We start from the raw sequence: 13,819 nt of genomic DNA, 5'->3' as shown, positions 1-13,819 counted from the left end.
TATATACTTTGTTGCAAAAGATACTACGTTACAAAAGAAAATGTGACCGATAGACACCTACCTATCCTCATCCTTGTTGTTGTTTTTTAAAAGGCTGATTATGTCATGTTTAGGTTCTACTGATTGGAGAATTTCATTAACTTTTAAGAGGCTATAGGTGTTATGCAAAAGAGCAAAGGGGACCAAACCGGAGTTCTGTTGGCAGCAAAATCATTAAAGATGGCCATTTTTCTCTAAAATATTTTACCTTAAGATATTTAATTCAAATGCAACAATCCTCATCAAATGTATTTAACTTTAATGAATACATATTACAAATTAATTGCATATATATGTAAACTGAGCTACATTCATAACTGAATATCATACTGTAAAAGTTGGTCGCTAAAATACGTTCTGATTTAAGTGGTAGTACATATCAAATTTTATACTGTGTTTAGCTATACATGGATTAAATGTGTGTTATTTAAACCCACTGCATAGTATGATAGTACTCTTTGTACACAAAACACTTGTTAATTCTATGATTTCATAAACTTTATGTTGATACTTTTTCATATTTTCAAATATGGTAATTTGGTCTAGGATACTTTAGCATAAACATAAGCAATTTGCATTACAAAGCTAATTCATGTACTTAAAAGTAAAATTAATGTTTTAATAGTGGGGTTCCGAACCATGATTTTAAGAAAAGACTACAGTGCACTCTTTCTTTGTAATGGAGTGTATTTTAATTAAAGTACTGATGTTTCATTACCTATGTTTCCTTTTATACGTTTCATAACACAGAAATTCAATGCTATACATTTGTTTTGTTGAGTTTATATTTTTAAATTAAAGTAAATTTTATTTACTATCCAACCAAATGCACTTTGTTTGTAAAGTATATTTGTTTGTTTTGTTGGATTTAACGTCGTGTCGACACAATTCAGGTCATATGGCGACATTCAAGCTTTGATGGTAGAGAAAGACCCCAAGCCCTCCTCCGTGCATTATTAAATTTTCATCACGAGCGGGTACCTGGGTAGACCTTCCGTAAGCAAGATGGATGGCTTCCTCACATGAAGAATTCAAAGCCCCGAGTGAGGCTTGAACCCACATCAATGAGGGGCAAGTGATTCGAAGTCAGTTACCTTAACCACTCGGCCACGGAGGCCCCTTGACTGAATAAGTTTGCATCATCATAATGCAGTGAATTCAGGAAGTACCTAAACTGTCCGCCATTCATCTTGTAGTATACATGTAGCTGTATTATATCTGAGTGTATTATCACAATGATGTTCATGAAGTTTATGTGGGAAGAAACTGTAGGCCACCGGGATGAGGTAGGTCTTAATTGCTTTGATTATTGCCTTACTGCGTCGAATCGCCGTAAAATCAATTTCACTCATATTATTGTCATACGAAAGTTAAATAGTTGAAATCGCCTTGTGTTAATCATAAGGTCTGAGAAATCGTATATGTTAATATAGGTAAACCCATGATTATATCCCTATAAACATGTCATCCATCCAACATCGTCTGGTTTTGCATCGGGGTTCAGCCAGATAAATATTAGATCTACATCTTACTGGATGAGTAGCCTGGCTCCCTGGCTGCATGGTTATTACTATATAAATACTGCAAACATTTTATAAGAAAATTTTTAACCTCTAATATAGCACAATTTTATCTGATGGCTGAACCATACATGTTCGGAGCCAGGGGAGCAATAAAATGTCAATGTAGAAACAACCTCCTGGAGTGACTTCCCTCTTAATGAGGAAAACATGTATACCGGTATGTAAAAACAAAGGAACGGAAGCCAGTCTACTTGATGAGCTAAACATGAATTTTCCCACGGCATGAAAAAGAATATAAATCTGCTATGGGTAGAGTGAAGTAAGTTTCTATGACTACTTTTACATATAATAGTTATTAACAAAGTCTGATATTAAATTGTTTCACTTTGTTACGTTCTATGCTTTCAAATATGTTTCAAATATATTTGCTTCCAAATGATCACTTTACATATGAGCCGTGCCATGAGAAAACCAACATAGTGGGTTTGCGACCAGCATGAATCCAGACCAGCCTGCGCATCCGCGCAGTCTGGTCAGGATCCATGCTGTTCGCTAACAGTCTCTCAAATTCCAATAGGCTTAAAAAGCGAACAGCATGGATCCTGACCAGACTACGCGGATGCGCAGGCTGGTCTGGACCCATGCTGGTCGCAAACCCACTATGTTGATTTTCTCGTGGCACGGCTCATATTTGTCTTCCATCTTTATGTGCCTTTTCGTTTTGATTTACTACTTGATCATGAGGATCATTTAAAAGGGTTACTTAGAGTTGACATTGATATTTTCTATTAACTTCTTTGTTATGAGAAAGAAAATTTGGTAAATGTTATTCTAACATTTTTGTAACAAAGAAAGTAGACCAGCGAAACATGTAGTCAGATAACTGTCCCATTAATTATTGCTCTAAAACTGTTTTCAGTTATCTCCACTAAAATACTGTTAAAATAAAGTTTTTGTCAACATCTTAAGTATATTTTCATAACTGAATATTATGCTAGCCACTGATGAATTTGGTGCTTCATTTATCTTTATTTCATGGATAATCTGGAAATAATTCAAAAACATATTTTCTTCAGCGTAAGTTTGGAAGTACTGGTGCCAATTTCTATCAACTGTGTGCGTTTTCGGGACGAATCAATACACCATGTATTTCCTTGAACACTACTGCTTACGTGTATTCTGTTCGGTTGGTTCGGCGGCTACTTTCCCCATGAAAAAAATCTGTGATTTTTAAAAACGTCAATGGACGGTTGCGGCAGTTTTGGGTAAAAATTCGCCAATAATAGAATTTGTTCAAACTTTATGTATGAAAACAGTGTCATGTTAGAAACAGAATTATGAAAAAAAACGAAGGTCACCATGCTTGTTCAGGAGTTATCTGCCACCGAATATGCAAATTTGAAGAAAAATCCAGTTTTAAGTGCAGATAAGTCCTAAAAAAACAATGTGACCTATGATTTTTTTTGCATTTTTCTGTTTCTAACATGAGACCGTGTTCATATACAAAGTTTGAACAAATTCTATTATTGGGAAGTTTTTTCCCATCTCTCATATAAGAAACTGCAGCGAGCGTCTTTAAAAGACATTTTTCTTACCTGAAGGGCTATTATAAAGGACAATAAAAACATAAACGTTGGTTATTGATATATAACATTTAAGACCGAGTCTTAAAACCTGATTTGATCACTTTGAAGCATGTTATTTATGATTTTCTGAAACTTCTTGTTTAGTTTCCATGTAACCGCTTTTGCAGATATTCCTACGTATCAAGTCATTTATAGATATCTAATCCCCAACTATAGACCTTTTTACACAGAGCTATTTCCTTAGCAACGGGAAACAATATTCGCGCATGCGCACTCTACGTAGGGCAAAAAGACATGACTGCCCAATATAAATTACGTTAGAGTTATATTGTATTTCAATCTATTCGATCAATAATGAGTTTGTTTTATAGTAAATATCCACCGCAAGACAAAGGATAAAATATGTAGATCTTTGCAAACCCACAGCTGATATACTTTAACTAATGCGCATTATCATTGATGGTTTTGGATTAATAAACTATTTTATCAACAATTTTGATATCGAAAAATTTAGGGTAAGAAAAATGAAAAAAAAGAATGCTATTTTCTATGAATTAATATAGTTAAAATATTTTTTTTGTTTAATTTCCTAACGTGATCTCACATAACTTACCACCTGTCGCAATAAGCTTACATGATACTTGAAATATGATTACATGTCGAAGTTGAAAATAAAATGTTCAATTAACAAAGTTCAGCCTTTGATTTTGTATCCAATTATACTCAAATTGGTATCAGTTCATTCCTATTAAAAAATAATAATCATCATCATCTTAAAATTGTTATCTTTTTATTTCTATTGAATCTTCGAATTTGAAAGTTTTATTTGAAAATATCAAAGTGGTTCGGATGGTTAATGCAGCGGTCAGATTTAATAGAGAGGGGCGTGTAGCGGGGAGGGGTTTTCTATACTTACATTCTTTACCTGTTCTATTCTTTGCGAAATTCAAGTTTATTATAGTTATTCTATTAAATTACGGATAATGACTTCTGTGCACGATGCATTTTCGATGTGAAAATGATCCAGCATGTAGATATAAGAAATAGAAAAAATAGAGATTTCTATTAGGTGTTTTCCTTCAGTATATATTTATAGTCCTTGATCTGATTCATATCTTACGAATTTAGATTTTTTGTAACTACACTTTCATCGTTTTAAAAGGAAATGTACATTAAAGTTCCAAAGTATATTCTTTAGTTTTCAAAATACTAGATATCTCGTGTACTGTTTAATTTTTTTTTTAAATTTTTTTTTAATTAACAAAACAGCTCCGCCACATGATATATTTATCCGAGTGCGTTCCTATATTGTGGCATTGATGACCGAAGGCATTAAAGTATATCACGTCAAAGCTATTTTATATGCTTCAGTAAATTTTTGATCCGCTCTAATTAAGGGACACCCTCGAAAGTGCATAATAGTTACGTAATGATTTCAGGTACATCACTTAAAACAGCAACTTCAATGACAAGGATCCGCGTCCCCAAAGTATGTAAATGTCATTTAAGTCGGAGAAAAATATATACAACAACTATTTGAAGTTGTGGGGAAAAAATAGATGTAATGTAAAAATATGACATTTTCAAATGTAAGGAACAAGTTTTATATGTGTATAATGTGTGGAAATAGACTGGAAATGCGCTTGTTCTTTTCTGACGCAAATAAGAATAAAGCAGAATTTTCAGGTAAAATAAGATTAAAAACATACAGTTCTTTAATCAAAGCATACTGTATAATAAATTACTTTACTGAAATCATCTTTGTAGTGGCAAAACAATTCGTAATGTAATGATAATTTTGTTTAGGATTTCTTATCGTTGAGAGTTCTTTTGCCACACGTAAAGTGCGCATGCGCGTTAAAATCAGAACATCCGTGGAATAGCTTAGCAACCGTAGCTTTTGTAAAAAGGTCAATAACTGGATAATTGCGGGAAAAACTTCTCTCAATGCAAAAACGCTTTCAAATACATGCATATTGTATGACAACAGAAATTGTTTTAAGTATAATAAGATAAATTCAGATCCATTAATTAAGCTGAATTTATATATAATGTTATTTGTACCAAATCAAAAATCATATACAAAAGCAAGAAAAAACTGTTTAGTATTTACCATAAAATTTGACATTACAATAAAAGTTTTTAATCATACAGTTACTTCGTTGATCCTTATTAGGGAATCGATCTTACCGATTTTCGTCGCGATCGAATCCCACTACGGTAACATACGAGGGTATCCAAACAACACATACTATCCAAATAAAAAAATATGGAGTTCCGGTTTAGACCATGGGCGTGCGACGATCCCGATGAAATTCGGGATATCACGGTCTTCGTTAATGTTAATAAGCGTCCGTCAGATCAGTAGGCGAAACGCAATATCCGCACAATAAGATGTCTGCGACTCGAAAGAATATTCAAAGTAAGCTGTTAATTTTGTTGCGTCAGAAGCTAATCAGCCGGTAACGTGACTACACTGATATAATTTGTGATACAAACATGCTTTATTCAATACTGAGTAGAATTTTTAAACGGCGACATTTTGAAGATTTTTATATTTAGAGTGAGAGTGGATACACGTTACACTGGCGCCGACATTTTGAAAATTTGAGGAAACAAAAACATTCTCCAACGAGTTCTTCAGCTCGGGGAATGAGAGAATAGATTCACCGTTTTGTCGCTTTTCAGATCGTATTTAATTCCTTTCCGGTACTTTAGTTTCTTTGAACTTCTTTGTTACTAATTAAGCCTATATTGTATTGAATTTTTAAAATTAAGAAATCCGTGATTTTACTTGCAGGCATGACTGATTAATGGAATTATTTTACTTTTATATAGAATATGGATGGCACTCCATTACAGCATGTGCATGGTTGGACCTGTTGACATTTTTAGAAACGTGAGTAACTAACTTTCCATTGTATAATAATAATGTAAACAAACACCCCACCTAGAGGGAGTGCGCATGCGTCAAGTGTTGGACGTGAAAATTTCTCGGAGAAGAATTTTATGCCTTTTTTAGTGTTTTGTAGTGAAACAGGAGTGTTTTTAACAATTCTTCTTAAATATTTTAAAACATTAGTGTGACTTAAATGCGGAAAGACCATTATCTTCCAGAGGAATTCGTCTTTTTATCCAAATTTAGAACTTTTAAAGTTTTAGCAAGCGCATGTGTAATCGGCGCCATCTTGAATTTTATTTTTAACAATTTGATTTTTAATCACTGGCATCATTCATCATGTATTGGAGCAACCTCATAGTTTTATTTTTAACTGTCTTATCAAAATGCTGTGCTATAGAAGGACAAAATGCATGGAAAGCAGAATTAGAAGGCTACATGGTAGCGAGTACCCCACCCACTATCCAGAACAGCCCAATGCATATATTTTTGAATCTTACTAACTATGGAAACGTGAAAAGATGGAACATACCCTTTGTTTTTAAGCCAAATCTTAAATTCGTCAAACTGATATTAATCATAGCAGGGGATATTGAAAGTAACCCTGGGCCCACCAGAAGTTGTTGTAATCAATGTGATCGTATTGTCAAGAGGCTTGACAAGGCTGTACAGTGTGATGAATGTGATGAATGGTCACATGCTAAATGTGCAGGAATAAGTAATGATAAATATAAAGAACTACAGACTTCATCTGAAAATTGGTTTTGCAAAAACTGTGTATCTCCGTGTGGTATATGTACAGAGGGTGTCTATAATTCTGACCCCGCTATCGAGTGCGATGCATGTAAGGTATGGTTTCACAATTCTTGTGCCGTAGTGTCGGAAGCGGAATACATGGTAATACAGGCTACTAACTGCTCTTGGTCGTGTCCTGAGTGCAATGTAATTAATCTGTCGACATCTTTTTCAAGTTTTGCGTCTAGTGTTGAAACGAGAAATCAGTATGAAATATTCTCAGAAAGTAAAATAAATAACCAAAGACCACAAATGAAAACTGTTAAGGCAAATTCCATAAAAATTGTTTCTATGAATGTAAATGGAATACGCGGAAAGAAATTAGAAATTCAATCATTTTTAGAGGTAGAAAGTCCAGATATTGTTGCTATACAAGAAACAAAAATTGATTCATCAATTAGTACAAGTGAAATTATACCGGAAACATTGAACTATGACGTTTATAGAAATGACAGGAATCTACATGGGGGAGGAACAATGCTACTTATTAAGACAACATTAAATTCAGCTCCGTTAGAATTTCTAGAAAATGAATCGGAATCTGTTTGGTCTAAAGTATCTCTGAATGGGAAAGATCACTACTTCGGAAGCTGGTACAGAGAACCAAGCTCACCAGTGGAACATATGAACTTGTTAAGAGAACAATTTCTTAAAATTAAGGAGAAAGTTAAATCTTATATAATACCAAATATACACATACTCGGGGATCTGAACTTTAGGAAGATTGACTGGGAAAAGAAAATTAATAAAGAAACGGGGTCAAGCTTAAGTGATTGTGACGGCCAAATACTTATAGACATTTTAAATGAGAATAGTGCGGAGCAAGTTATTATGTTTCCAACCAGGGAAAATAATACTTTAGATTTGTTTATTACAACAACTCCTGACCAGATAAAGAACATTAATTCACCTGATAAATTTAGTGATCATGATGTTATTATGGGAACATTTACAAATTTTAAACCCTATAAAAAACAGCAAAAGAGAACATTTTTAGTTTACTCCAAAGGGGATTATAGTACAATGAGAGATGAAATGACTAATTTTAGTAATGATAAATATTTTAATGGATATCAGAACGATCGTTGTGTAGAAAAGAACTGGAACCTATTCAAAACTGCAGTATTAGAATCTATAAAGAAAAACATTCCTAGTAAAAGAAGTAAGGGAGCGAAGTCAGTACCATGGATATCTAACAAGATTAAATCACTTATTAAAAAACGTAATCGTGTTCATTCAAGTTTTAAAAAAACAGGCAACACCAGACTGAAAAATAAATGGCAAAAAATTAGACTATCAGTAAAAAAAGAAGTAAAAACAGCGCATGATTCATACGTAAATAATCTTATCGGGGACATCAAGAGCGACTCGAAACCTTTTTGGAAGTATATTTATAGTAAAAAATCAGAAAAATCTGGAATTCCTCCCTTAAAAATAGAGGATGGCAGGACAGTTGAATCTGATAGCGACAAAGCAAATGCATTGAATAGACAATTCACAAGTGTTTTTACAAAAACTGAATATTCATCAGTACCTGTATCTTTTAAGGATGGTAATGTTAAAATGGAAAACATAATAGTGACATCGAAAGGGGTAGAAAAACTTTTAATGGGACTAAATGTAAATAAGGCGATGGGACCTGATTCGTTACATCCAAGAGTGTTAAAAGAGCTCGGCCCAAGCATTGCAGATATTCTGGCACATCTATTTCAACAATCAATTAATGTAGGTAAAATACCGGATGACTGGAAAATGGCAAATATATGCCCATTATATAAAAAGAAGGATAAATCATTACCCAGTAACTATCGCCCTGTATCATTGACTTGTATTTGTTGTAAAGTGCTAGAGCACATTATTTGTTCAAATTTGATGAAACATTTTGAAGCCCATAATATACTTAATAGTAGGCAACATGCATTTAGGAAACTTCACAGTTGCGAAACACAACTAGCAACAGTGATTAACGACTGGGCATATTCAGTAGACAGAAACAAACAAGTGGATATTTTTATTCTGGATTTTGAAAAAGCGTTCGATACCGTGCCTCACGAACTTCTAAAATCTAAAATGCATAAATACGGTGTAAGACCCAATATTTTAAATTGGATTGACTCATTTCTGGTAAATCGCAGTCAGTGTGTAATTGTTAATGGTGAATCATCCAACGTATCATCAGTTCTATCTGGAGTACCACAGGGAACAGTGTTGGGACCTATCTTATTCTTAATACATATTAATGACATTTCTGATAATATTGCATCAAATATCAGGTTATTCGCAGATGATTGTGTGTGTTATCGGGAAATACTAACTGACAACGACTGCTTTGAATTACAAAAAGACATTGATAAATTAGGAGAGTGGGCAACAACATGGGGGATGAGATTTCAACCAGTGAAATGTAATATGATGACCTTATCTAGAAAAAAATCAATCATAAAATATCAATACACCCTTAAAAATACTCCCCTGGAATTTCTGAAGTCAATCAAATATTTGGGGGTTAATATAACATGTGATCTTACTTGGAATAAACATATTGAAGAAACGTGTAATAAAGCATACAGAACATTGGGATTATTAAGACGGAATCTACAGGCTTGTCCTCAGGATGTTAAACTTCAAGCGTATAAAGGTTTAATAAGACCAGTTTTAGAATATTCAAGTACAATTTGGGACCCACATCAACAATATTTACAAGAAAAAATCGAAGCGGTACAAAAACGATCAGCTAGATTCATTACATCAAACTACAACTTCGACCCAGGAAGCATGACCGGAATTTTAAATGATTTAAAGCTAAAACCTCTTAAGGAAAGAAGAAAACAGAGTCGTCTAATCTTATTCTGTAAAGGTTTAAATAACACCGCGTCAGTACCAGTGGACCATCTAGTTAAACCTATACGTGTCACTAAAAACAAACACGAGGAACATTTTAACCTTATATATGCCAGGACAGACGTTTATAAGTATAGTTTCATACCTAATACATTACGCGATTGGAATTCTCTACCACGCCAACTCATTCAGAGCTACAGAACCTCAGAAAAACCAGTGGATTTACTTATTAGTTGTATCAAAAAGTTGGACTAATTTTAAGTTCCCAACACTTGGCGCAGGCGCGGTGAGAAAATGTCGATGAGATGTATCACCGTAAAAATATCAAGATCAAGATCAAGATCAAGACCCATAAAAAGCATAGAAATTTCCTTATTTTTTACATTTTTATTTATTCATCAATTTGAAATGGGCCTTTTAGATTATTATTTCTTAAGGCTCACTGCATGTATACACAGATATTAAGTTGAGCTTATGATTCTGCCGATAAGCTGTGCTCGGCCTAAATATAGCATTATAATTTATAGGGAATTGGATTGGCTTATAGAAAAAAATATAGATTTTAAGCAGGCTGGTAACATTGCCCGATAGGGCCTTCGACATAAAAACTAGCATTTTTTGAAAAATAGTAAAGATATTTCTTTCAAACTTGGTTCATCTGTTCATATGACACAAATTAAAATAAAAATAACTTGGTTGCCTTCAGTTTTGGTAGAATTATTTCCCCTTTTCAGATTTTTATGACGCATAATTTTTGAAGTCCAAAAAATTATGTGTTAATGCATTACATTATGCTATTGGTGTTTGTTTCGTATATTCCACACTCATTTGACACCGTGCAAATTGTCAAAAGTCGAGATAGCGTTGATAAGCGCAACTTGGCGCAGACATGCAATTTGGCTTGATCTTTCTTTGGATATATGTAATACTGTTTACATGTCGTACTGATACAACCACATTTTAAAATAAATTCGTATTGATACATCCACATTTTAAAATAAAGTCATATCTGATCCCTAACAAGTTCGTAATTACAAAAATACAGCCCTTATCTGGAGTTCTGAACCATGCTCGATTAGTTGGTCAGAATTATGAAGGAATTGAATTCAAACTGTTCCATAAATGCAAGAGTTTAAGAGTTAGTCAGAACCATAATCATGCAGAAGATGTAATTACTTTCACAAATCACAGGGCTCAAGTTTTGGACTCGCTAAATGCAAGTCAATTTCATGGAATGCAAGTTAAGATAAAAATTTCACACAATTTATTTTGTAAATACAAATAATTGTCAAAATTGTTGCGGTTTTTGTTAATGTTTGTAGATTCGCTTTCATTTGAGGATAACAGAAAACACAACATCTTTTTTGGTTAGCCATTTTTTGTTGAATGGATTACTGATTATAAAGAAATGTAGAGGTCTATCTTATAATTAAATCTAGAACGCAGGCTATCTTACTAATTCGTACATGTATACAGTTGAATCGCTATTTATAATATTAGGTACGAAAATTTGCCTTGCCGTAGTTTCAGCCAGTAGTTAAGTTATGCCATCAATGATGCGTTCCGAATTACTTTGAAGGTCATTTTGAGTTATAACGCATAAAATTGTACACCAAGGAAAACCGTGCAAACAATATTGATGTTCTAGCATGATTTTTTAGGATATTCTAACATTCTTAATTGAAAGTCTAAATTTGCAAGTAGATTTCAGATTAAGCAACAAGAAAAAAAGCTACATGCTAAAATTTGCAGTACGTTGGTCAAAAAAGTTAAATTTGAGCTCTGCAAATGCAAACTGAAGCCGTTCACATTACTTTTTGGTCCAATGCATTCAGTTCCTGTTCTCCTAGGAATCCCCAGTAGAGCATGTCCCTAACAATATGATGAAGTATTTTGAGGGTATGAGCTAGACCAGTTGTTTTATGGTTCAAATTCAGCATTAAGTTAGGGCATGTGAAATTGGTGTCAGGCTTGGAAAATTTTCTATCTGGTTGCCAGCATGGTTAGTTGAAATCTGAATTTTGTACACTGCACACATACTCAAATACGTTTAAAGTTACAGCAGGGTTCGCACAGGTCTGGAAAAGTCATGGAAAACAAGATTTGTCTGGAAAAGTCAGGGAAAATTGAATTTTTGCATTTTGTCATGGAAATGTCATGGAAGATTTCAAAATCGTCATGGAAAGTAGGAAAGTGTCTGTATGTGCATAAAACGATTACATCTGTTTTAATTTAATATCAGAAAAATCCAGATTTAAACGCCTAATAGAACAATCAGTAATTTACGTCAATATTGGGGTCGAATCTGGTTGGGTACGAAATGACCGTTAAGTTTACTATTGCACAGTTTCTGGTTTATTTTCGTTGTACTTTTAAAAACGAAACTAAGCGTGAAATAGCTAAAAATAGCAAAATATGAGTCAGAAAAGAAGTTGCCGATACAACACTAACTGAGAATGGAATGAACAGTACAAAGCCTTTCAAGTCGGATAACAGGAAAGCCTTATGCACCGTCTGTGACAAACTTACCGATCTGTCAAATATGGGCAAAACTGCAAAAGGACTGCTAAAGAAAAGCAACAGGAATTAGAGCAGTTGGACCTTAAACTTGACCATAAACTTGGCTCACTAAAACAAAAAGAGTAAACAGCTGTTGGAACTTGAACTTTATTCTTGAAAAAGAAAAGAAAAAAACAACTGAAGTCTTATTTTGCAAATAAATCTAGTTTGAAATAAAAGTCTTTGTATGCCAATAAAATGAGTGTATCATTGCATTTATTTCGAGTTTCGTATGTTTGGATTGCATCATGGAAAACCAGGCAATGTCATGGAAAAGTCATGGAATTCTTGTATCCAACATCTGTATGAACCCTGGTTACACGTTTATGAATCATGACCGTCAGATACCAATAAACAATTGTAGCATTTTGTCGGCTCCTGTGTTCATACTAAACTGAGGAAGGCAGAACAGATTCTTCTAGCTGCTTTACCAGTCTGTTTTTGCCTTTTCATGATACCGAGCAAAGTGAAGGTCATAGACCACCAAGTCAAAAAGGTACCTGGAATTCACTGGGTTAAAGTAATGTTCATACCTGTCAAGACACACGCATTGCGTGTGCCACACGCATTTCAGCCTTAGATCACGCTCACACGCCTACTATTCAAGGTCACACGCATGTTAAAGAAATAAAGCAATCAATTGTTTTTTTCGTAGTAAATTATTGAATCAAACATGCAAGGTGACGTTGACACAGTGTTTTTATACCGTATAATACAGCTTTTACATTCACCGGTGCAACCTGTTATTTCTACCGCATGAATACACGGCTACTAAACGCTAGCGCCACCACCAAATTGTGGTGATAAGGAAAAGAGCTATCGACATTTCCGTGGTGCAGCTATCGCCCGTTTCTACTTGTAAACAAGTGAGTAAAATTTATATTTTATCTTATATTTTCATTGATAGAACGTTTTTCGAAAATCGGAGAATGTAGTTCCGTGTAACAACACTTTTACAACAGGGTGGCTGTAATTTCATTAAAATATTATGCAAATTGTGGTGCTAGGAGCTTTTCTCCCGAATTTGACAGTGGCATATTTTCATATCGGCCAGTATTCGAACACCATTCCGATGATTAGACACACTGTAAGAACATACCTGCGCATGCAAATGGTGTAGAAATGAATTACACTTGTTCCCATACACAAAAGAATTACGAAACATACAGTAAAAAATTAAAACATGACTATTTTTGAAAGTGGTGGCGCTATCATTCAAGTGGTGGCGCTATACAGTAGTGGTGGCGCTGTAAAATATAATTAGTGGCTGATATATTCAATTTTAATACATGAAAATGTCTGTCTGCAATCCACGGAAATTTCTACAATAATGGATGTTATCAACCTATCCCACACTACACCCAAATTACGTTACTCAACAAAATACGTGTAGTAACCTCTACATGATCGCAAAATAATCTACATGTATATGGATTTGACAGATTGTACATCTAAGCTCTATTGATTAATCATATTCAATCGATTGGAACTGAAAATGCACTGTACTCACTTTTCAGAAATAATTGTGACAGTAAGGTCTTTTGTTTACAATGACATGCAAACGACGTATAAAAACA

The sequence above is a fragment of the Mercenaria mercenaria genome, chromosome 12 (genome assembly GCF_021730395.1).
Source record: "Mercenaria mercenaria strain notata chromosome 12, MADL_Memer_1, whole genome shotgun sequence".
Lineage (NCBI taxonomy): Eukaryota > Metazoa > Mollusca > Bivalvia > Venerida > Veneridae > Mercenaria > Mercenaria mercenaria.
This window is presented reverse-complemented; position numbering follows the sequence as displayed.